Raw genomic sequence first — 25258 nt, 5'->3', positions numbered from 1 at the left:
GAAAGATCATCATCTTCAGCTGAACCTCGCAAAAACGGAAATGCTTGTAGTTTCTGCCAACCCGACTCTACACCATAACTTTTCAATCCAGATGGATGGGGCAACCATTACTGCATCCAAAATGGTGAAAAGCCTTGGAGTAACGATTGATGACCAACTAAACTTCTCTGACCACATTTCTAGAACTGCTCGATCGTGCAGATTTGCACTCTATAACATCAGAAAGATCCGACCCTTCTTATCTGAACATGCAGCTCAACTCCTTGTTCAAGCTCTTGTTCTCTCCAAACTGGATTACTGCAACTCTCTACTAGCTGGGCTTCCAGCTAACTCTATCAAGCCTCTTCAACTGCTCCAGAATGCAGCAGCAGGGGTTGTCTTCAATGAACCTAAACGAGCACATGTCACTCCGCTGCTAGTCCGTTTGCACTGGCTGCCAGTTGCTGCTCGCATCAAATTCAAAACTCTGATGTTTGCCTACAAAGTGACTTCTGGCCTAGCACCTTCTTATCTGCACTCACTTCTGCAGATCTATGTGCCCTCCAGAAACTTGCGTTCTGTGAATGAACGTCGCCTCGTGGTTCCATCCCAAAGAGGGAAAAAATCACTTTCGCGAACGCTCACGCTCAATCTGCCCAGTTGGTGGAATGAACTCCCTAACTACATCAGAACAGCAGAGTCACTCGCTATTTTCAAGAAACGACTAAAAACTCAACTATTTAGTCTCCACTTCACTTCCTAATCTGCAATTGCCTCTTTGAATATCACACTAATTGTACAAAAAAAAAAAAAAAAAAAAAAAAAAAAAACTACTAACACTTCCCTTCTTAGACTTTACAGACCTGAAACTTGCCTTTAGTACTTATTCATTGTTGCTCTTAGTTGTGTAAATTGCTTCCTTGTCCTCATTTGTAAGTCGCTTTGGATAAAAGCGTCTGCTAAATGACTAAATGTAAATGTAAATGTAAATATATATATATATATATATATATATATATATATATATATATATATATACGTACACATATACACACACACACACACACACACACACATATGTATATATATATATATATATATATATATATATATATATATATATATATATATATATATATATATATATATATATATATATATATATATATATATATATATATATATATATATATATAAAATTTTATTTTTTTATTTTTTTTAATTACATTTTTAAAAACTTGTGAAAAACTAGGGGGTCTGCAATATGTTCGTGAAGAATAAATTTAGTCCTTTTAGTAAATCTTCTCCCACAAATAAATGAACACTTAATTTTTAATTAGTAATTTGCACTGCAAAGAGCTTAATTTCTCCATGTTTAGATCATTTCAACTCTCAGATTCCAGATTTTCAATATATTGTCCTAACAAACCATACATCAGCAGAAAGCTTATTTAATCAGCTTGAATGACAATAGCCCGGGAGTTAAGTGAAGTGTGAAAAACCACTGCACAGAAAACACATTACTACTCCATCGAAATAATAAAGTGGTTTTTATTACTGACTCCGAATATTAGACCAGGCTGCCATAAAAGAATTTATCACGGAAAAATTGAAAAAACTGTTTTGGGTCATTTGTAATCCGAACTCAAGAAGTAAACGCATTTCCTAAAAACTGAAAGTCTCATTCCTGTGGCTTTTTATCTTGGGTTTCCCCCCTGTAATCCTCATATATGAGATTCATTATGGCAGGAAGTTGTTCCTCTTCTTAAGTATAGTCAGTTGAAAATATTTGTTTTCTTTGTGTTTTCTCCGAGCTCATTTTACTGGCACCAGTAGCACAAATGCACGTTTTTTTTTTCCAACTCTGAGGTAAAAACACTCATAAACGATAATTTTACCTGTGGGATGCGAGATTGTTTTTCCCTTCTGGCAGCCTTGACTATGAAATATTTGGCAAACCATCTGCTAAAATTATTACAAGACGTGACTTCCTTTGAAAAAGTGCCTGCTGCTCAAAACACTGTTTGTCAATGGACTCGCTGCCTATTTGCTCCATGCATCTTCCTGTCAACTGCTCGCTTATGAATATTACAAATCTCTATTTAACTATTAAATATAAGATCTACGGACGCATGTTTGATGGCTGCATGATTTACGTTCCTTCCTGAAGCAGATGCTTTAATCCAAAGTGACCATAATTAATAGTCATTGTTTGCAAGCAGCGTACAGTAAGCGTGCCAGGATTATGATTTGTGTACTTCAATATAACCTTAGTAAAACAGCATCTGCTTGGAATATAAATGTAAAAGGAGTTGCTTTTCAACTATTTTTCAGGTTTGTCATGATGTCACGTCGCTGCTAATGTCATTATGTTTCTGAATTATCTGCTGACTGAAGATTTGACTGTTAAGGTAACGTTATGAACTGTACACATACTGACAATCCAATCTGGGCCATTTTAATACAATTCATAAACTTGCTCTGTAAAAAAATAATAATACACAGTAAAAAAATGCTGGGTTACACAAATTTCCTTAATGTTGTCCCAACACAAAATGATAAAGGAAACCTAACTGTTTTTACAAATTAAAGTGGACTGAACATAAAACAGTTAAGTTGTGCCAAAAAAGTGGATGTTTCAGCTCATTTTAAATAAACAAGCAGCAAAAATCTTTTTGTATATGACAAAAATCCATAAATGCTTAATTTTTAAGGAGTTTAATACAGTTGAAGTCAGAATTATTACCCCCCCCCCTGTTTATTTTTACCCCAGTTTCTGTTTAACAGAGATCTATTTAACACATTTCTAATTATAATACTTTCAATAACTCATCTCTAATAACTGATTTATTTCATATTTGCCATGATGACAATGAATAATAATAGACTAGATATTCTTCAAGACACTTCTATACAGCTTAAAGCAGAGGTCTCAAACCTAAATTGGCAAGGGGCCATATCAGTAACTGATAATTCATAGAAGGGTCGCTTTAACATTCAAGCACAACAAAAATGTGGAAGCCTGATGTAACTGATGCACTCAGACGTTCTTCCCCAGAGTATATGCAGTCAAAGCTCCTTTCTGTTTCTTATTGTACATATTAAGGGGGTAGTTTAAATTAATAGGCAAAATAGGCAAAATAATAATTATTATTACTCCGTCCCAATCAATTGTTTCCTAAACGGATAGCGTAAGACAGCAGAAAGCAGAATTGGTAACTTTAGTGACTTTACTGGCAATTGTTCTTCTCAATATCTTTCTTTTTTGTAAATATTTATATATTTTTGATGGCAAAATGGATATACATAAAATATTACATGATAAAACAAATTCCTATTAAAATAAAAAGGTTACTTAGACAAATATATAAAATATAAACAGATCAAATTCACACAAACATTTATTCAAAGTTAAATATGATATTTCGGTTCAGATTAAAACCCTTCCTGGTGGTACCTTTTTAAAAATGTCCACCAAAGTACTCTCCTTATAAAAATTGACGAGTGAAATTTCCCAGATGTGTTCTTGATATCGAGGAGGCATTAATGCAGACCTTCGCTCTATTTATCTGCAATGACTTCTGGGACTTCTAAAGGAAGTTCTCAGGACTTTCCCAAAATGTGACGGTGAAAGTAAACATTACCATGAAAATCTTACTAAAGGCATTAACACATTAAGGGTGTTTATTTGCTGAAATTCCTATTAAAATCTGTTTTATTTTTATTGTGCAAAGTATATGTGTAAGGTCTTTATGCAGAGGGGAAAAAACTATATATCATTGTATAAATGATGTTTAAATCATTTTCCATTAAACATGTGTGAAGGTCATGTGACCATCACGCATCATCTCATTTCTCCAGAGTTCGTTCGTTCAAGGTAACTTGGCAAGACCAGTCTCCACAAGAACACGAGTCCAATCTCTGCGTTCTTGGAATAGAGAAACAGCCTCTGTGTGGGAAGCACTGACTGTTTGACTGATGCCTAGAGAAGTTAAGTTGATTCAACTAAAAACAAAAGGCAGCAATAGTTTTGTACAGTTTGCTATCTATTTTGTTTAGACTGTAAATCAATTATGTGATCAAAGTGTCATGACAACTTATGATTTTAGTTGCATAATTTATTTTAAGTTAATCTGGTTTTGACGTTAACTTATACAAAGTATAACTTTAATTGATTTTAATTGATGCTAGTTTAAATGACTTAAAGTTAGTTTGATTCAACTTTATACTACTTTTTTACAGTGTGAATCCCCAGCTTCCGAACTGCTCCAACTTTCACAGAAAGCTACTGAAACAAATGCTATAGGCTAAGAAATCAAAAAGGTTTGTGGCATAAATGCGACCGAAATGTGCAAAAATTTGCCAAAAATTCAAGATAAGTGGAAAAATTCCCCTGTGCAACAAAACTAAACAGCTGCAGCTGTCTTGACTGAAGTCAAATGTTAAAACCAGTGAGAAAATCTGCACACACTGCTTTTAGATTCTGCATATTTGAACTTTTTTTTTTTGCAGCTCTGATTATTATAACCCATTATAAACATTTCTGTTGAGCTTATGAACGCAGCAGCTGCACAGGGGTGTTTAATAATAAAAAAATGCTTCTTAAGGATCGTGACACTGAAGACTGGAGTTATGGCAGCTGAAAATTCAGATTTAAATAACATGAATAAATTACATTTTAAAATATATTCAAGCAGAAAATCGTTACTTTTAATTAAAATAATATTACTTTATTTAAAGAATTTCTGATCAGACAAATACACCCTAAATTATTATTATTAGCATTATTATTATTCATTCATTCTTTTTCTTTTGGCCTAGTCCTTTATTCATTAGGGGTCACCACAGCGAAATGAACCGCCAACTTATCTAGCATATTCAATTCAATTCAGCTTTATTTGTATAGCGCTTTTACAATGTAGATTGTGTCAAAGCAGCTTCACATAAATGGTCATAGTAACTGTAACAGTGTGGTTCAGGTTTTAGTGTTTAAGTTCAGTTCAGTTTAGCTCAGTTCAGTGTGATTTAATCATTACTGAGAGTTCAAACACTGAAGAGCAAATTCATCGATGCGTAGCTCTACCAATCCTGAACCATGCGAGGCAGTGGCGACAGCGGAGAGGGAAAAAAAACTTCACCTGATGGGAGTGAAGAAAAAAAACCTTGAGAGAACCAGACTCAGTTGGGCACCACCATTTTAATTTCTCCGCTGGCCAAAAGTCTTGTGCAGCTTCAGTCGCCGTGGTGGAGGATGGAAGGTGGCCTCAGCGAAGACTCGTCTGTCCCTGGAGCGTCGCTGGAATCAGACTCATGTTTTCCACTCCCCATGACCATCAGTGCAGCAGCAGCTCAGGATATGGCCTGGTCCCGGATATGTAATCCTTGGGATCATCTCGTCGCTGGTCTTGGATCCAATCAGTGACTCCGCATAATCTGAGAACCTCGGGATGAGTACCCCAGGTGAAAATAGACAATAAAGAGAATAATTAGCGTAGCTGCTGTTCATAGTGTATATAAGCAAGATGCAGAAGCCTGTGTGGAACCCGCTAGGTGATGCATTGAGTGTATGCTTTACTCCCAGTCTTTAATCTAGTTTTGAACTGGGAGAGTGTGTCTGAGCCTCGGACGATATCAGGAAGGCTATTCCAGAGTGTAGGAGCCATAAACGAGAAGGCTCGACCTCCTTTACTCGATTTTGCTATTCTAGGTACTACCAGAAGCCCTGAGTTTTGAGATCTTAAAGAGCGAGTTGGATTGTTGCATATGTTTTGCAACCCAGTAATGGGAAATTGTACACTCATACACACTACAGCCAATTTAGTTTGTTGCATATGTTTTGCAACCCAGTAATGGGAAATTGTGCACTCATACACACTACAGCCAATTTAATTAATCATTTTCCCTATAGCGCGTGTGTTTGGACTGTGGGGGAAGCGGGAGCACCCTGAGGAAACCCATGCCAACACAGGAGAACATGCAAACTCCACACAGAAATACCAACTGACCCACCTGCGACTCGAACCAGTGACCTTCTTGCTGTTAGGTGACAGTGCTAACCACTGAGCCAACATGCCGCCCCCTTATCATTATTATTATTACTAGTTTTACATTCCTATTTCTATTATTATTCAATCTTGTAGCCAGTAAATGGTTAAACAGGGCTGTTCTCTAAACAACACATTTATATAAGGCTCTCTTGCATGCATATAGGTTGTATGGTCTGATACGGGCAAAAAATAAGCTTATTCAAAAAGGTAGTGATTCGCACTCATCAAGTAATTGTACGGTTTTTATTTTTTATTTTTACATTCTTAGGTTGATTTAAAGACACAAACGTTTCGGCACAATGCCTTCCACACTGAGGACGTTTGCATATAAAAAGGTACAGTATATGTCAAAAGCATCAGTGCAACATCAGACAGCACCCGCGAGAACAGCACAGTTATATCGTTAACAGATTCATTCATGTCAAGCAGTGTGTGCAGGGCGGTTCGTGTATCTTTTGGTCACTCATAAAAATGTATTTTCTTGTGATGACGAGATTTCGTTGAGACACATTTTCCTCACACATGCATATATATTTTTGCTTGTTAGTTTGATTAGTGTTGATTTCAAATGTAATAAATTTGTTAGTAAAAACTTGTAGTAACGGTGCTTATAATTGGTTTGTGTACTAAATTTTGACTGATGTTTAATTTTTAATGTTAATTTCGAGCCCTGTTGTTAAAACCTTAACGATATCCATTTAACATAAGCTTGCATTGTTTACATTTACTGGAGTTTGATGATAATCTATTCATTAATCGGCACAGAAATAGATTTAATTCCACATTTTTTATATCTTTGAATGCTAATTATAATGTTTAAAAGGATAGGCAAGTCAACTTATACTTGAAAGAACTTGAAGAAAGCATGTTTCACAAAGCTGAACTATTAAACGCCCTCAAATATGAATAGAAAATTCTGATGAAGTGCTAATAATTTCTTAACACTGCCTTAGAAACACACTTCCTCAATTCGCCTCCACCAAAAACACACAGTTAATGACTGTGTGTGTGATAATCACTGGATGTGCAAAGACTCCGATAAAGAGAAACAGGAAGATGAGACAATGTGTCATTTCCAGAATGGGGAAGTTCATTCGCCACAGTGGTATTAATACAGTTGCTTGGAGAAAAGCTGGAACAATCACTGTGGTTTCGCTAATCGAAGACCTTCAGACATCTCGATCAGTGTTTCTATGGATATCTCGAGACTGGGCGTGCCAATATGGGAGACAAAACTAAAAATAGAAGCGTGCATAATTAACATGCATGCTTTTTCTCTCCTACAAGCGGACTTCAAACGAAGAAAAAAAAAATCTCTTTCTCCTCTGGTTACCTGATGCTCAGCTCATTTAGAGAAGTTACAACCACTTTCACACAGTAAGAAACCAAAGAGATGTACACATAGGCAGCTGCCTACTCTAAAATGAGGGGTTTCAGTTCTCTTTCGAGACACCTCCAATAAGTTGCAACACTGCTGGACAGCCGTTAAAATGTTTAGATCGTATCGTAAGAGTTGCGACACTAACAAAACAAACCGCAATTATTGTGAAGATGTGACACTGTAGTCTGGGCAAGGCGGAATGGTTGGTTCTATAAAATAGGAAGTTTTTGGCATTTCATCATGAACATGTATAAATATGCACAGGCTGTGTGAACAAGTCTCCCAGCACTTGCTTTTGACAGCTACAACATACTAATCGGGGTGATAAACACGTGAAGAGTGACTGCAGTTAATCAGGACTCACGGTGTTGAATCAGATCGGTTTACTGTAATCTGATTTAAGTATCTGTTTATTTGTGCTTCTGTGTTTAAGAAAGATAAGTTTAATAACATAGATCATTTTTGTATTTTTAAAGGGCCCCTATTATGCAAAAATCAATTTTATAAGGGGTCCAAACAAAGTTGTGTGTCAGCAGTGTGTGAATATACAGCCTGATCTCACGAGGAAACGAAAGTATTTTACGTTTTGTCAGTTTAGTGGCTAATTCGTGCGAGTTCAGTCGTGCGAAAACATACAATTTTAAAAAGGAGGCATGGCACCCAACCCCACCCCTAACCTCAATTGTCATTGGGTGATGAGCAAAGTTATGAATTGCCGTGAGATTGCATTGGAATATATCCAGCCTCTAATGGTAAAGGTGTTAATTCTGTTGTTAATAATCAGACTTAATAAAAACAGTCTGCAGAAACACTTTGATTGACATTCTCCTTTTGTGCGTGTCATCAAAGGGGGAATGCCCTGCTCACTAGTGACCATCTCTCATTAGCCCCTTTCCCACAGTGATACATAGTGGAAAATGTCCGGATTGACTTTACCGATGAATTTCAAAATTTACACAGGTGAGTTTTTCTGGAAAGGACCATTCACACATCCACTACTTTAAAATACAGATATATTCTGACATCATTATCCAGAAATAAGCTCTAAAAAGCTGCACTTGTCTTTGCCTATATTACAAACTCTGTGGATGAATCAGTATTGTGAACAACTTCTATGAAACATATGGAGGAACACATAATATAACATAATATTATACATAATAACATAATATGGGTGTGTGTGCTGGCGCCACAGGAATATCTATGGAACTCTCTCCCAACAGAAATAATCACATGTACAAATTATAAGATGTTTTCACGCCTCACCAGGAGGTAGTTTTTGTCAAATCAAATTTGCACACACTGAGTGAGATGTTTTTGATTTGTCAGTGTTTCAGTTTATATGCGATAGTTTATATGCGATTATATGCGATTGACAGTTATAAACTGACTTTTTATTTAATTGGATATTATTGTTTTAATTTTACCTGTTCAGAGACAGCAGGTGGAAAAGAGCAATCTTGCTACAACCTGGCACAATGCATCTTTCCTCTTTGGGGTTAATGTAATGTTTGTGCATTGTCCCTGTTAAATAAAAGTAAATTTATTCATTCAAAGTTGAAAAGGCCTCTTTTTTTCTTGCAAAAACAATTGTCAAGTTTGTAGCAATATTTGTTTACATTTCAATACAGAATATGAATTACATTGTCAATGAAAAAAGATAAAAGAGAAAGAAAGAAAGAAAGAAAGAAAGAAAGAAAGAAAGAAAGAAAGAAAGAAAGAAAGAAAGAAAGAAAGAAAGAAAGAAAGAAAGAAAGAAAATTAAATATAAAGAACATGATAAAAACTGGAGGGTAAGACATTTAAGAACCAATTACAGTACATAAATTAAAGTCATTACAAAATGAAATAGTTCTGTTTGCTTTCTTATTTTTTGATAATGAAATTAAATGTAAATGATTAACTTCTTGCAAAAAACAGGAAAATATGGTTTGGTATTAGTAAATTTGCATTTATGGATATGGAATTTACAAAGAAATTAATTAAATGAACAAAACAAGTATTTCTCTTAGTAGATGCAGATTCATTCATTCATTCATTTTCTTTTCAGCTTAGACCCTTCATTAATCCGGCGTTGCCACAGCGGAATGAACCGCCAACTTATCCAGCACGTTTTACGCAGCGGATGCCCTTCCAGCCGCAACCCATCTCTGGGAAACATCCATACACACTTATTCACACTCATACACTACGGACAATTCAGCCTACCCAATTCACCTGTAGCGCATGTGTTTGGACTGTGGGGGAAACCGGAGCATCCGGAGGAAACCCACACAAACACAGGGAGAACTTGCAAACTCCACACAGAAACGCCAACTGACCCAGCCGAGGCTCAAACCAGCGACCTTCTTGCTGTAAGGTGACAGCACTACCTACTGCGCTGCCCGAGGCAGATTCATAACGGAAGCATCTTGCTGTATATAATCATTAATAAGCCAACATGTTTCCACAATTGTACAGCAAAATTACAATCCCGAAATAAATAAATGTTTCAGTGTGAAATTGACAAAATGAACATTTTACATCCATATTACAATGAAACATTTAAAAATAGGTTAATAGGATAAAATTGGTTGATTCATTTAAAAGATACTCCTTTGACCTTGTTGGTGAGGAAATATTTTTGTCACATTTCACATCTCTAAATATATTATTCCAATTAGAGATTACAGGGGCCAATGTAAAACATTTTTCAACAAAAAGCCAGGAATGGGCCATAGAGGTAAAATTGGTTTTATATTTGCGGAACATTCGTCCATTTAGCAGTCTCTATGTTGTTTACCATGTTACTTTGAATATTCGATCGGAATTAACATGCAAGTATGACTTCTTAACAGTGTCTGAATATCCAAATATAAAACCAACTTTACCTCTATGTACAGGCCTATGAAATTCAAGATGCACTGTCACAAAACCTCAGTTTTACCTTTGACCCTCACTTATTCATTGAAATAAAATTGGTTTTATATTCGGATATTCAGACATTCTCCTTAATAATATAATTACAGAAAAGTATTTTTTGCAAATGATAATTCAGGATATCGAATTAGCAGCATATAACCAGCAAAGTAATGAATTAGATAGTGTTAATGTTGTTTAGAAGTCATACTTGCACGGTAATTCTGACCGAATATTCAAGGTAACATGGTAAACAATATAGAGACTGCTAAATGAACAAATGTGTGAATATAAAACCAAATTTACCTCTATACCTAATACTAACAATAACGTCCAAACCCACAATTTCCCCATAAAAACTAGCAGAAAGCAGTACCAAACAACTACACCATAATATTTAAACAAGATAAACTACTATACATGTGACAGAATCTAGTCTGCAAAAAAATTAGGCTTGTTTTATGAAAAGTATTTGAGTATTATTCTAGTATTTGAATAGTATATTGAGTATTATTAAGGTATTTGAGTATTATACAACTCAAAACAGAAACACACGGCAAGGAAAATAATAATACACGTAGTTCTGTCCTTCAACTGAAGTAGTGAATTTCACCATAGTCTGGATTAAATGTCTTTATGGTATTTTTAAATGGCACATTTACCATCACATCTGCATTTCCATCACGACTATGGGAACAAAAACGGGGCACATCGACCGATCATGCGTTATAAAAGAAGAAAAAACAGCCTGAACCTCACCTGAATAAAGAGATCACAACAGCAAACACATTTTGTGATCGATTCCTGCGAGATAATTTACAAGCTGTTTTTTTTTTCCGGCGTTTCCAGCACGAGTTCAATCCTGCCGCCTTTTTCCTGCACGTGACCGACGCTGCATTTTCCCGCCCAGCGCATGTGACGTAACATTTACCGTTAATCACGTTAGTTTTATCAGGAGTGTTTAATATTACTGCGAATACTATTAGGAGTAATCAATAACGCTTATGCAGGAAAATGCTTATCGGATGTGAGAAACTGTCAAAACAAAAGCTACAAAATTAAATCGTCTGTTACTGATAATCTATTTAAATAATAGTTTATAATAATTATAATCATTTATTTGAATATTTAAATGTACATTTTAAATGGCGTTTTCTATAAACATATAAGGTAAGCTTGATAGAAAACACCACAAATTATTATAATATGTACATATTAATACAGTATATACATTTTTTACATGAATATAGTATGATGAATGACAATTATTTCATTCGCTTCATCCATATTTTGTTTTATAGTTTTTTACTAAAAACATTTTAAAACATTTAAGTAGGCACCTGCTTTTTACATTTTGATATATTGCTAATATATACACACACACACATATATATACATTATGGAATTCATGAATATCATAAACACAACGATATAACTGAATACAATTTTGTACACAATTTACAGATATACTATACAGCTACAATCACATATTTATTACACTTGTGAACATGCTAATGGAATTATATTATCATAACCAATTTTGTAATACATTAAAATGTATCGGAATAATTATTAGTAAAACAGAATTTCATATATACACTCTCTGGCCACTTTATTAGGTACACCTGTCCAACCGCTCATTAATGCAAATTTCTAACCAGCCAATCACATGGCAGCAACTCAATGCATTTAGGCATGTAGACATGATCAAGACGATCTGCTGCAGTTCAAAGCGAACATCAGAATGGGGAAGAAAGGGGATTTAAGTGACTTTGAACGTGGCATGGTTGTTGGTGCCAGACAGGCTGTTCTGAGTATTTCAGAAACTGCTGATCTACTGGGATTTTCACGCACAACCATCTCTAGGGTTTACGGAGAATGGTCCGACAAAGAGGAAATATCCAGTGAGCGGCAGTTCTGTGGGCGCAAATGCCTTTTTGATGCCAGAGATCAGAGGAGAATGGCTTGACTGGTTCCAGCTGGTAGAAAGGCAACAGTAACTAACAACACGTCCAACCTGAGTCAAATGGGCTACAACAGCAGAATACCACACCAGGTGCCGCTCCTGTCAGCTAAGAACAGGAAACTGAGGCTATAATTCACACAGACTCACCAAAACTGGACAATAGAAGATTGGAGAAACGTTGCCTGCTCTGATGAGTCTCCATTTCTGCTCACACATTCAGATGCTCGGGTCAGAATTTGTCATCAACAACATGAAAGCATGGATCTATCCTGCCTTGTATCAGCGGTTCAGGCTGCTGGTGGTGGTGTAATGGTGTGGGGAAGATTTTCTTGGCACACTTTGGGTCCATTAGCACCAATTGAGCATGGTGTCGACACCACAGCCTACCTGAGTATTGTTGCTGACCATGTCCATCCCTTTATGAGCACAGTGTCTCCATTTGCTGATGGCTACTTCCAGCAGGATAACACACCATGTCATAAAGCGTGAATCATCTCAGACTGGTTTCTTGAACATGACAATGAGTTAACTGTACTCAAATGGCCTCTACAGTACCCAGACCTACATCCAATAGAGCACCTTTGGGATGTGGTGCAGCGGGAGATTGGCATCATGGATGTGCAGCCGACAAATCTGCAGCAACTGTGTGATGCTATAATGTCAATATGGAGCAAAATCTCTGAGGAATATTTCTAGTACCTTGTTGAATGCCAGGAAGCATTAAGGGAGCTCTGAATGCAAAAGTTACCAGTAAGATGTACCTAATAAAGTGGCAGGTAAGTGTGTGTATATATATATATATATGTGTATGAAACAAAACACATCATTACCACAATAACATCCAACTCAATACAATTTTGTACATAGGCAGTTTACATCTACTGTACATTATATAGCTACAAATAAGTGTTATTGTGTGAACACATTCTAATAGAATTTTCCTGCCAAAAAAAACTGTAATACATTTCAATTTATTAGAATCATTGTGCCTCAAACATATTTCAAATATATGCAGTATATCAAGTCTATTTTCTCCGTATGTGCTGAAGAAAAAAATAATGTGTCTGAATTTGAAACATTTGTCGTGAGGCTATGAGAGAAACACACTGAGGCGTTTGTCACGAGGGGTCACGAACGCCGAACACTCTCATAGTTAGTGTATTCCCAGCATTACCACTCATTACTGCAGGCCTGCGCTGATTTATACATGCGGCTGGGATTATGTACAATGCCTAATGTGCTTATGATTTAACCCGCTCTTGAGGACGCTGCTCTGTATATGAATTCGTATTTACACAGCTTGAACTGCACTTCCCTGCAATGTCAGAGTTTTTTCATCATTTGCTTCCAGCTCGGTGAGAGGAGGCATTGAAACAGACATACGTGTTGTTAAGAAACGTTTAACCTGATGGGGAAGGAAATCGCAGGAGGCCTGTCGTCCTGAGGGCTCGCATGCAGTCAATTCAGCACATTTATCAAAGTCACCGTGCAGGGGCTCATTTGTAGCACAGCTGTTCCTATATATGATGTGCTGAATCGCTCAATCAGACCAGAAGCCAAGACAACTTGTGTCTAAAAGCCGTGGAAGGCCCGTCCCGGGGACATATAGCATTACACAATGGGTGTGACTGTAGTCCCTCTTATATAGCTCCACATGTGAGAAGACTTAAAAGATTATTATATATACACTGGCCGGTCATTTTATTAGGTACACCCTACTAGTACCGTGTTGGACCCTATTTTGCATTCAGAGCTCCCTTAATCCTTCGTGGCAGAGATTCAACAAGGTCCTGGAAATATTCCTCAGAGAATATTCCTCACAGTTGCTGCAGATTTGTCGACTGCACATCCATGATGTGAATCTCCCATTCCACCACATCCTAAAGGTGCTCTATTGGGTTGAGCTCTGGTGACTGTGGAGGCCATTTGAGTACAGTGAACTCATTGTCATGTTCAAGAAACCAGTCTGAGATGATTCACGCTTTATGACATCAGACATCCCAAGTCTCCCGGAAGTTTCGGGAGTCTCCTGCAAATCCATAGAGACCCTCGGATGTCCGCAATCTTTTTTTTGCTAGAAACACACTAATAACATGCTAATTCATGCTAGAATCATGCTAATTCATGCTAGAATCCTGCTAACAATATGCTAATTCATGCAAGAATCCTGCTAATTCATGCAAGAATCCTGCTAATTCATGCTAGAATCCTGCTAACAATATGCTAATTCATGCAAGAATCCTGCTAATTCATGCAAGAATCCTGCTAATTCATGCAAGAATCCTGCTAATTCATGCTAGAATCCTGCTAACAATATGCTAATTCATGCAAGAATCCTGCTAATTCATGCAAGAATCCTGCTAATTCATGCTAGAATCCTGCTAACAATATGCTAATTCATGCAAGAATCCTGCTAATTCATGCTAGAATCATGCCAACAACATGCTAATTCATGCTTGACTGGCCTGTAGTTTTGCTGACAGGAGGGATCTGAAACATTCTTTTAGCCAACTTGATACTTTTTCAAACTAAATAAATTACTTCAACAGGCTTTCTCAAGCCACCACAAAGTTTGTCCTCAAATCTAGTTTGAGTTACTGTTGCCTTTTTATCAGCTGGAACCAGTCTGGCCATTCTCCGCTGACCTCTGGCATCAACAAGGCATTTGCGCCCACAGAACTGCCGCTCACTGGATATTTCCTCTTTGTCGGACCATTCTCTGTAAACCCTAGAGATGGTTGTGCGTGAAAATCCCAGTAGATCAGCAGTTTCTGAAATACTCAGATCAGCCTGTCTGGCACCAACAACCACGTTCAAAGTCACTTAAATCCCCTTTCTTCCGCATTCTGATGCTCAGTTTGAACTGCAGCAGATCGTCTTGATCATGTTTACATGCCTAAATGCATTGAGTTGCTGCCATGTGATTGGCTGATTAGAAATTTGCGGTAATGAGCAGTTGGACAGGTGTACCTAATAAAGTAGCTGGTGAGTAAATACACACACACACACACACTGCAAAAAGTGAAAACATGAAAGCATGGTTTATTTCAAATTTGCAAAGTTTTGTCATCATTTGCTGACCCTGCTCTTCTTTTGAACTTGTTTGAGTTTATTTACATTTTCTTTACATTTTACAGACAAAAACGTAGGATAAACTTTTTATCCGATAAAAAATACAAAAAATCCGGAAAAATTAATCTTCTGATGGAGCAAATTCCAATTTTCTTTTTACAAATATGCCTTTAGTTTGTGGAGAATTTAATACTTTTATATAAATATGAAATTAAGGTTATAATAAATTTAATTGACATCTTTGGATGGAAACAGCTATTGATTTTTTATAGTAGGAAAAACAAATATTATGGAAGTCAGAGGTTTCCGGTGTCCAACATTTTTCCAAATATCGTCTTCAACAGAAGAAAGACACTCTAACAGGTTGTGACAAGTGAAGGGGGAGTAAATGATGACTTTTGGTGAACTATCCTTTTAAACACAAACTTCATTCATTCATTCATTCATTCATTTTCTTGTCGGCTTAGTCCCTTTATTAATCCAGGGTTGCCACAGTGGAATGAACCACCAACTTATCCAGCATGTTTTTTACGAAGCGGATGCCCTTCCAGCTGCAACCCATGTCTGGGAAACATCCACACACACACATTCACACTCATACATTACAGACAATTTAGCCTACCCAATTGACCTGTACCGCATGTCTTTGGACTGTGGGGGAAACCGGAGCACCCAGAGGAAAGTTATGCAAAGGCAGGGGGAACATGCAAACTCCACACAGAAGCGCCAACTGTCTTAGTCGAGACTCAACCCAGCGACCTTCTTGCTGTGAGGCGACAGCACTACCTACTGCACCACTGCGTCGCCTAAACACAACCTTTTTACATCTAAAATATTTTTTTCAATGTAATAAATTACTGAAAACTAATAAATTAAAGTTGGAAAAGGTACATTATTTCACTGAATTATACAGTAGTTTCTGATTCATGGGTTTTTCTATTTATTTATGCTTGGGTAGCAATATGAAAGCTTATAATGAGAGTGTTTAATGACCAACAATCCTGTAGCTCAACTGGAACATCACATAAATAAAAGCAACTTTCCTTTTAATGCAAGCTAATCGTCTGAATGGAAATGTCCGGAGCAACTGGAAGGCTTTGGATAGCACTTTGGCTGTGTTTGTGTAAGAGAAAGGCAGATTTGAGTGGGAGTTGGAGTTGGCTGGAGGACTGGTAACCCGATACGTAACAGCAGTGATCAGTTGAGACTGAAATGAATGCAGTTGACATGAAAATTCATGTGGAGTGGAATGGGCTTTTCAATGCGGCCGATCAAAAATCTCAACTTCGGCTCTCACTCAGTTTTCTTCTGTGAGTTTTATGGTCAAAATGAGAATAAAATTGCGTCCCTGTCATCATGATCTTTCAACAAAAAACTTTGCTTTTCTATTTGTGTAAATATTCCTAGAGTACATCTATTTAGTTTTTATATTTCACGCTGCATAATTTAATAAATAAATAATTAATAAATAAAATAAATAAAAAATAAATTTAATAAATAATTTTTTTAAATAATAAATAATAAATTGTATAATAAATAATAGTTTTTAAATAAATTAAAAAGTAAGTATAATTAATATTATTAAAAGTAAGTCTAATTAATAAATATAAAAGTATATTTATATTAAATATATATAAAAAATATAAAGTTTATATAAAAATGTATTTTTATATCAAAGATTATTTTTTATAAAATTTATATAAAAATATAAAGTTAGTATAATTAATAAATAAAAGTTTATTAAGGGCCACACTTTGTATTTTCAGCTCTTAAGTGATTTTTTCAGGTGCACTGAAAAAAATTATTCAAACTTGATTCCTTGGATTTACTCAACTTTTTTTTTGTGTTGAATTTAAACAAACAAATTAAGTTGAACATTATTAAACTTAATTTGTTTGTTTAAATTTAACACAAATAAATTGTTTGCAACAGTTCTGCATGCAACACTGTTTTCAGTGTGTATCAGAAATAAAATATAATAAATAACATAATATAATCTGGTTTCTGTCCACCGTTATTTTCTTCTATACTGTGCATTGCAATGCCTAAACACTTAACAATAATATTTCCTTTGTTAGGCGACGTGGTGGCGCAGTAGGTAGTGCTGTTGCCTCACAGCAAAACGGTTGCTGGTTTGAGCCTCGGCTGGGTCAGTTGGCATTTCTGTGTGGAGTTTGCATCGGGTTTCCTCCGGGTGCTTTAAAGACATGCAGTACAGGTGAATTGGGTAGGCTAAATTGTCCGTAGTGTATGAGTGTGAATGAGTGTCTGTGGATGTTTCAGCAGGAAGGGCATCCGCTGCGTAAAAATATATGCTGGATAAGTTGGCGGTTCATTCCGCTGTGGCGACCCCAGATTGATAAACGGACTATGCCGAAAAAAAATGAATGAATGAATGAATGAATGATGTAAACTTCTGCATTAATATAATTTAGTGCACACGAGCAGGTTATTATAGTAATTGTTTTATCCTTAGTTTCTTTTGACAACTAAACGAACAAAAAATACATTTAAATTAAAATTATACAAATTAACTACATGTATACATTGGGAAATAAAAAATTAATTTACAACTAAGTTACTACAACTTAAACCTAAAATTAAAAGGAAAAATTCCAGTTGATAATCTACACAGCAAAATATGGGGACCCAAAACAACTCTATGGGTGTTAATTTCAACACTTTGAAAGTGTCTCATGGGGTCCACTCAAAACAGACTTAAATCAACACTTTCAAAAGGGTTGGCACATTGACACCGAAGTAAGGGTTAATTTTAACTCAGGGCAGAGTTAAAAAATGTAACTATATTTAACACCACCTGGTGTAATATATTGTTATTTTATTCAACTCTCTTGAGTGTAAATATGGTAAAAAGGTCAAATAGACTGTAAATTACAAAATAAAAAACATTTTATTTGAAAACATTCACAACTTCAACAATTCATTCAGTTTTTAAAATGCAACAATGTCAAATATGCTTTAAATGTTTTATTAGTACAGACAGTATCAACAAAATATGATGTCCAAACTTGATGTTTCATCAGAGCAATTTGAAAGTTCAATATAGCGTCACTCATAGTTTTCTTCTGAACTCATAGTTTTCTTCTGAAAGTACATTTTAAACAATTTGGCTTGCAAATCTTTCACTTCTGGTGTTTCCTTGGTCCTCCATATCAAACACAGCAGTTTAAATGAAGGTATAAATGCTGTAAACTTGTGTGAAAACAAACTGGAGCTAGGAAATCTCATCAAGCATGTCCTGTGAAAGATGTGCTTCCCAGCCACAGGATGACCTTTTTATCCATGACGATGTAGTAGCTGCTGATCGCTCGTCTGGTGGTTCCTGATGCATGGATATACTGTAGGGTGATGCTCATCTAAGAACTCTTCAAGACTCCAGCATGACTAAGAAAAATGTTTGAAAATAAATTGCAATCAAATTCTATGATATATTTAAAAGAACATTTAAAGTAAATAAAACATTCAAGAAATCTAAACTCACCTTTTGAAAATCTTCATGATGATCCACAACTTGACTCTCCCAGCTGGTTGAGGTGACAAGATATGGAAAAGTAGAAAAAACACATACATCACTGTAGGATCTCCAAAAACAATTAGGTTAACCACTATGACTAGAACTGGAAAAACAGGCAGCTGTCTGTCCAGAATCCTGAATTTAACACAACACTTGGAGCAAAATTTAGAGGAGCTTAAAATCTTTTATATCATTTAGTGAGGCTGACTTCCCCAAAATATTGGCCACAGTGTAAAAAATATTCATAAACAGTTTTCTGTAAGCGTGTGTGTGCGTGTGTGTATGTGTGTGTGTGTGTGTGTGTGCGTTTCTTTATCAGATTTAACTTGTTAGGCCCTTTCAGGTCCAGTATTGACGCCACCTTTACTGGAGTGTAGCAGATGTTTCAGGTCCAAATAGAATCTAAAATATTAGGATAAGCAGAAGAGGAAAAGTGCAAAGTAAAGAGCAAAACATTATTTAAGTAACAGTTCACCCACAATACAAAACTTATCACCTTCATGTCATTTGTTATTCTCTAATGCTCTAATACCCTCTCAGCTTATTGTGAAACAAATACAGAACTTTATCAAACATACCTTCATTATTATCACCACATATGACCAAGAAGGTGTGCTTGGTCATTTCACCAACTCTGGAAATACACCATCCGTCTCTAATCAGCCACCGTCACAGGGTCTTGTATTATTGTACAGAGAACTGTGGCTGTTAAAAAAACAACAAAACATTTGTATCTAACACATATGCATAACCTTCAGATAAAAAAGAGAGATGAACATCACAAAGTATGCCTCACACTTTTTCAGATATCTTTTGATTCAGATGTTGATTATTGATAATAAATCTACAAATCAAACCTGTAACATCAATAGGCTGCTCAAATATGAATCAGTTGATTAATTTTACAGACAGGTGGCTGTTTACAACGCACTAAATTGTCTTTAATAAAACTGAAATGTTGTGTACAGTACATGCTAAGTTTAGCCTAGTTTTAAGCACAATATCATGCGGGAGAAAAAGCTTGACTAAGATGTTCCTGACAACAGAAATAGCCTAACTTACTAACGTCAGACATCCCGAGTAGGGAAAAGTCATTTTCGGGGGATACAGAGTTGATTTGCGGGAGGTAGCGGGAGAGATGAGTACCTAAAGAGCAATGGGATGAGTTGCGCGCGACGTACCTGAAGAGCGGTGGGGGTGACTTGCGCGCGACGTACCTGAAGAGCCGGGAGGGATGCGGTGGAGAGGGGCGTGCAAAGTGTTTAATGACCGGGCGGGAGACGCGCGATTTCCGGGAGATTATCATTCATTTGCGGGCATCTACTTGGGCATCTGGGAGTCTCTGTGCATTTGCGGGATAACGTTAACGTTAGTCCCGCAACTTCCGGGAGACTTCTGTAACGTTAAATGTCTGATAAAGTGCAAACGCGGTCATTTAAAGACATTAATGTTAACATTCCGAATGGTTGTCAACACTTAATATAATTCAAGCGTACGTTATCACACGAGTCTAAGTTATGGACTAACGGTAACGTTATATGGACGGCCACGAATGAACCAGTTTAAAAGGGCCGCGGTGTTTAAAATAACCAAATTAACGTACACGAATAACAAACAATCATTTGTTTCAGTCAGGAAGCCTTTTACAAGTAAGCATATGTTCATTTACTCACCAGATATGTTTTAGAAACTCTCCAGAGCTTATGGAAACCGTCCTGTGTTGCCGTTAGCATCCGGGCAGAGTAGGCTAACCTTAGGCGCTCCGGGGATTCCCTCGCTAGTTTGCTTGGAATTAAAGGAGAAGTGTCCATTTTAATTTATAGATGGGTAACAACGCACAAAATGGCATTAAGCGTGACAGAAATGTGTTGAACATGTACATTTGATGTTTTTATGCACTATGTATGCGTGAGCATATATAAAAACATTCTTGAAAAGAAGTCAATAGTAATGCAGTTAAGCTAGATACACAAACGACCATGAATGAACCGCAGAAGTTTAAAATTGTCACTTCATTCTAAAGTTATTAACTTAACAACATGTTTACAACTGTATTTCCTTAAAGAAAGTCAGTAAAATACCAACATTTAGGTAGTTTGACTCACCAGTTGCTGTTCTAAACCTCAGATGGAAAATGGCGTCTGGAAAATTCTTCAGTGACTGGGGCTGCATGAATTCCCGGATGTTGGAAATAACACCACCAGGTGTTGAAAATATAACTCCTTGATTTCGCACTGAATAAAATCAATTCTAACTCTTATTATATTCATTTATCAAAATCTAACTCTTTAACGTCAACACTTTACTCTGAAATGCTTCAACACCGAGAATTTAACTCTGATGAATTTGCTGTGTAGGAGATGCAATAATAACACTGCACATATGCATTGATTATGTTAACTTACGATTATTAATAAGGCTTTATTGTACAATGTTAAGCAATTATTTATCTTCTTTTGTAAATTTATGGCAAAAAAAATTTGCAAAAAATAAATTATACATGTATATAAATATATTAATAGTTGTATACCCTGTAAGAAGTCTTGGCAGAAGATTGTTTGTGTTGACATTGCAAATCTCCCACAATCCACTGCACATCCACATTTAAATCTGGAACAAACAATGAAAAAACTCATATCATAAATCAAATCATATATTTATCATATTGTAAATCATATCATAACACATATCATAAATAATATTATATAATATTGTATATCATATCACAAATCATATAATTCAATCATCCATTTTCCGTTGGCTTAGTGCCTAAATCATTCAATCATTTTCTTTTCAGCTTAGTCCCTTTATTAATCCGGGGTCGCCACAGCGGAATGAACCACTAAATTATCTAGCATATGGTTTTACGCAGCGGATGCCCTTCCAGCTGCAACCCATCTCTGGGAATCATCCATACACACTCAGTCACACTCATACACTATACAGTAGACAATTATCCTACCCAATTCACCTGTACCGCATGTCTTTGGACTGTGGGGGAAACCGGAGCACCCGGAGGAACATTCATATCATATATCAATAAATCATTTGTATTATATTGCAGAATTGTCTATATCAAAAATCATTGCATATATCATAATGTATCACATATTACATCATAATATCATATACTGTATCATAATATATATATATATATATATATATATATATATATATATATATATATATATATATATATATCATATCAAATAGCATATATCAAATATCATATCATAGGTAAATCACACACACACACACACACACACACACACACACACACATATATATATATATATATATATATATATATATATATATATATATATATATATATATATATATATATATATCATCTCAATTATAATATATCATATCATTTATAATATCATATTTATCATGTCAAATAGCATATATCATATCAAATTTATATCATATCAGTTCACATCATATATATCAAATATAATATATTGTATCATATCAGATTATATATCATATCATATATATATCATATCAAATATCACATATCATATCATATTTTTAAATATCATATATTGTATATCATATGGCGAGGCAGTGGCGCAGTAGGTAGTGCTGTCGCCTCACAGCAAGAAGGTCGCTGGTTCGAACCTCGGCTCAGTTGGCGTTTCTGTGTGGAGTTTGCATGTTCTCCCTGCATTCGCGTGGGTTTCCTCCGGGTGCTCCGGTTTCCCCAACAGTCCAAAGACATGCGGTACAGGTGAATTGGGTAGGTTAAATTGTCCGTAGTGTATGAGTGTGTGTGTGTGTGTGTATGTGTGTGTGGATGTTTCCCAGAGATGGGTTGCGGCTAGAAGGGCATCCGCTGCGTAAAAACTTGCTGGATAAGTTGGCGGTTCATTCTGCTGTGGCGACCCCGGATGAATAAAGGGACTAAGCCGACAAGAAAATGAATGAATGTGTATCATATCACATTATCAAATATATATCATATCACATCATATCATATATCATATCAGATTATATATCATCATATCATATATATATGTATATATATATATCATATCAAATATCACATACCATATCATATATCAAATAATATTGTAAATTACATCACATACCAAATCATGTATCATCAAATATCATATATTATATCATACAATATTGTATATCATATCAAATATCGCGTATCATATATCACATATACTCACTGGCCACTTTATTAGGTACACCTTACTAGTATCAGGTTGGACCCACTTTTGCCTTCAGAACTGCCTTAATCCTTTGTGGCATAGATTCAACAAGCTACCATTCTCTGTAAACCCTAGAGATGGTTGTGCGTGAAAATCTAGTAGATCAGCAGTGTCTGAAATACTTAGACCAGCCCGCCTGGCACAGACAACCACGCCACGTTTCAAAGTCACTTAAATCCCCTTTCTTCCCCATTCTGATGCTCGCTTTGAACTGCAGCAGATCGTCTTGATCATGTCTACATCCCTAAATGCATTGAGTTGCTGCCATCGGATTGGCTGATTAGAAATTTGCATTAACGAGCAGTTGGACAGGTGTACCTAATAAAGTGGCCGTTAAGTGTATATCCTATATCACATCCTACAATCACCAAGACATATTCATCATTTTCCCTAATAATATCCAGTTTCACTGCTGACACGACACAAGTAAAATGTGCAGTCAAGAGCACACCGAGAAGACGTTTCAGATCTTGCACACAAGAAAGCAGCGCACATCGAAAACACTGAGCATGTTTGTCATCTTTATTATCTCTTTGTTGAACTGCATTGAATGCAAATCATCCCTGACTGGAGTCTGCTTTTCTCCCTGTGACACGATGGCCTCTAGTGGAGCTCCTGCAATCCACGCAGACGTCTCAATCTGGAGACAAACCCAGCTGGATTTGACATTAACACCAGGCCGTGACTGACAGAAAACCCCGGCCTTGGGCTCGGGCCCCCGGGGGCCGCCACAGTACATTCAGCTCTCCTTTTGGCCTGTTGATTTACCGTCCTCAGTGGCCACGCGCTGATCCATTTCCCCTTTCAGTTTGCTCACAGGGCACCCCGAAAACCGTCCCCCAGCAATATATTTGCTTTATGATTTCCTGAGGAGCCCGTGAAGGAAAACAAAGCCCGGCTCTCTTGCACCTGCTGCAGTAAAAGGTCCCATGAAATTAAAATAACCCCTTTTTTTAGATGTTAGTATCAGTACTGTTTGTTTTTCTAATATCTATATGCTAGTGCGCTCCAAAACAGTGACAAGATTTGTGTTAGGAGATATAAAACTTCAAACATAGATATAAACAGATATAAATATGTAAAGCTTGCAGTTCTGACCAATCAAATGCAGTATGTGACATGCTCCGCCCCCTTTGAAACACTTTTTATTTGATGCGCTTGAGCTCAACCACTCGCAGAGCGGTGATAATACAAAACACTATTGTTTGTTTTTTTAAAAGGGGAGGAGCTACTCTATGCCCCGCCCTTTCTTCATGTTTTGATTTAGGAATTTAGGATATCTGTAAGCGAGCGCACTTTAAAACAGTGACAAAACTCGAGTTCAGGAAAAATAAAACTGATATAAACATGTAAAGCTTGTAGTTTGTCACTTCTGCCTAAACGGATTAACGGTTTTATTAACGTCACCTCATACTGCAGTTTCTCGTCAAATCTTCTGACCAATCAAATAGTCTCTATATCTGACATGCCCCGCCCCCTTCAAGACACATCTCATTTAATGCGCTTGAGCTCAACAACTCAATGGCAGAGTGATGATGTAACAAAACGCTATTGGATGTTTTTCTAAAGGGGAGGAGCTACACTATGCCCTGCCCTCTCTTCGTGTTTAGATTTAGAATTTTAGGATATCTATAAGCTTGTGTGCAACAAAGCAGAGACAGAATTTGTGTATTTATTTAATGCGCTTGAGCTCAACCACTCGCAGAGCGGTGATAAAACAAAACACTATTGCTTGTTTTTGAAAAAGGGGAGGAGCTACTCTATGCCCCGCCCTCTCTTCATGTTTTGATTTAGGAATTTAGGATATCTGTAACCGAACGCACTTTAAAACAGTGACAAAACTCGAGTTCAGGAAAAATAAAACTGATATAAACATGTAAAGCTTGTAGTTTGTCACTTCTGCCTAAACGGATCAATGGTTTTATTCACGTCACCTCATAATGCAGTTTCTCGTCAAATCTTCTGACCAATCAAATAGTCTCTATATCTGACATGCCCCGCCCCCTTCAAGACACATCTCATTTAATGCGCTTGAGCTCAACAACTCTCAATGGCAGAGTGATGATGTAACAAAACGCTATTGGATGTTTATTCTGAAGAGGAGGAGCTACACTATGCCCCGCCCTCTTTTCATGTTTCGATTTAGAATTT

At 36.4% G+C, this 25258-nt stretch overlaps 3 long non-coding RNA genes across 5 annotated transcripts in view; 1 reads left to right on the top strand and 2 right to left on the bottom strand.

The window, feature by feature from the left end:
* LOC147839502 (uncharacterized) overlaps window positions 1-25258 on the top strand; it is a 140315-nt gene that overhangs the window by 75184 nt on the left and 39873 nt on the right. The gene's annotated exons all lie outside the window — the stretch shown is intronic.
* Window positions 4857-25258, bottom strand: part of LOC141379472 (uncharacterized) — a 35956-nt gene continuing 15554 nt past the window's right edge. For 2 of the 3 annotated variants that reach the window (XR_015519123.1, XR_015519122.1), the window contains 2 exons: window positions 21409-21488; window positions 4857-8931 (listed from right to left, as the gene is read on the bottom strand). This is a non-coding gene — a long non-coding RNA (uncharacterized LOC141379472). Of the gene's footprint in view, window positions 8932-11064; window positions 11228-21408; window positions 21489-25258 lie in introns of those variants that run through there. The other variant, XR_015519121.1, reaches the window with a different exon arrangement.
* On the bottom strand, window positions 18236-19172 carry LOC147832359 (uncharacterized). The gene is made up of 2 exons (XR_015519263.1): window positions 18846-19172; window positions 18236-18748 (listed from the first exon to the last, which is right to left on the bottom strand). It is a non-coding gene; the product is annotated as an uncharacterized LOC147832359 (long non-coding RNA).

Source organism: Danio rerio, chromosome 20 (genome assembly GCF_052040795.2).
Source record: "Danio rerio strain M-AB ecotype USA chromosome 20, GRCz13ab, whole genome shotgun sequence".
Taxonomy (NCBI): Eukaryota; Metazoa; Chordata; class Actinopteri; order Cypriniformes; family Danionidae; genus Danio; species Danio rerio.
The sequence above is the reverse complement of the archived record's forward strand: the minus strand, read 5'-3'. Positions and strand labels throughout refer to the sequence as shown.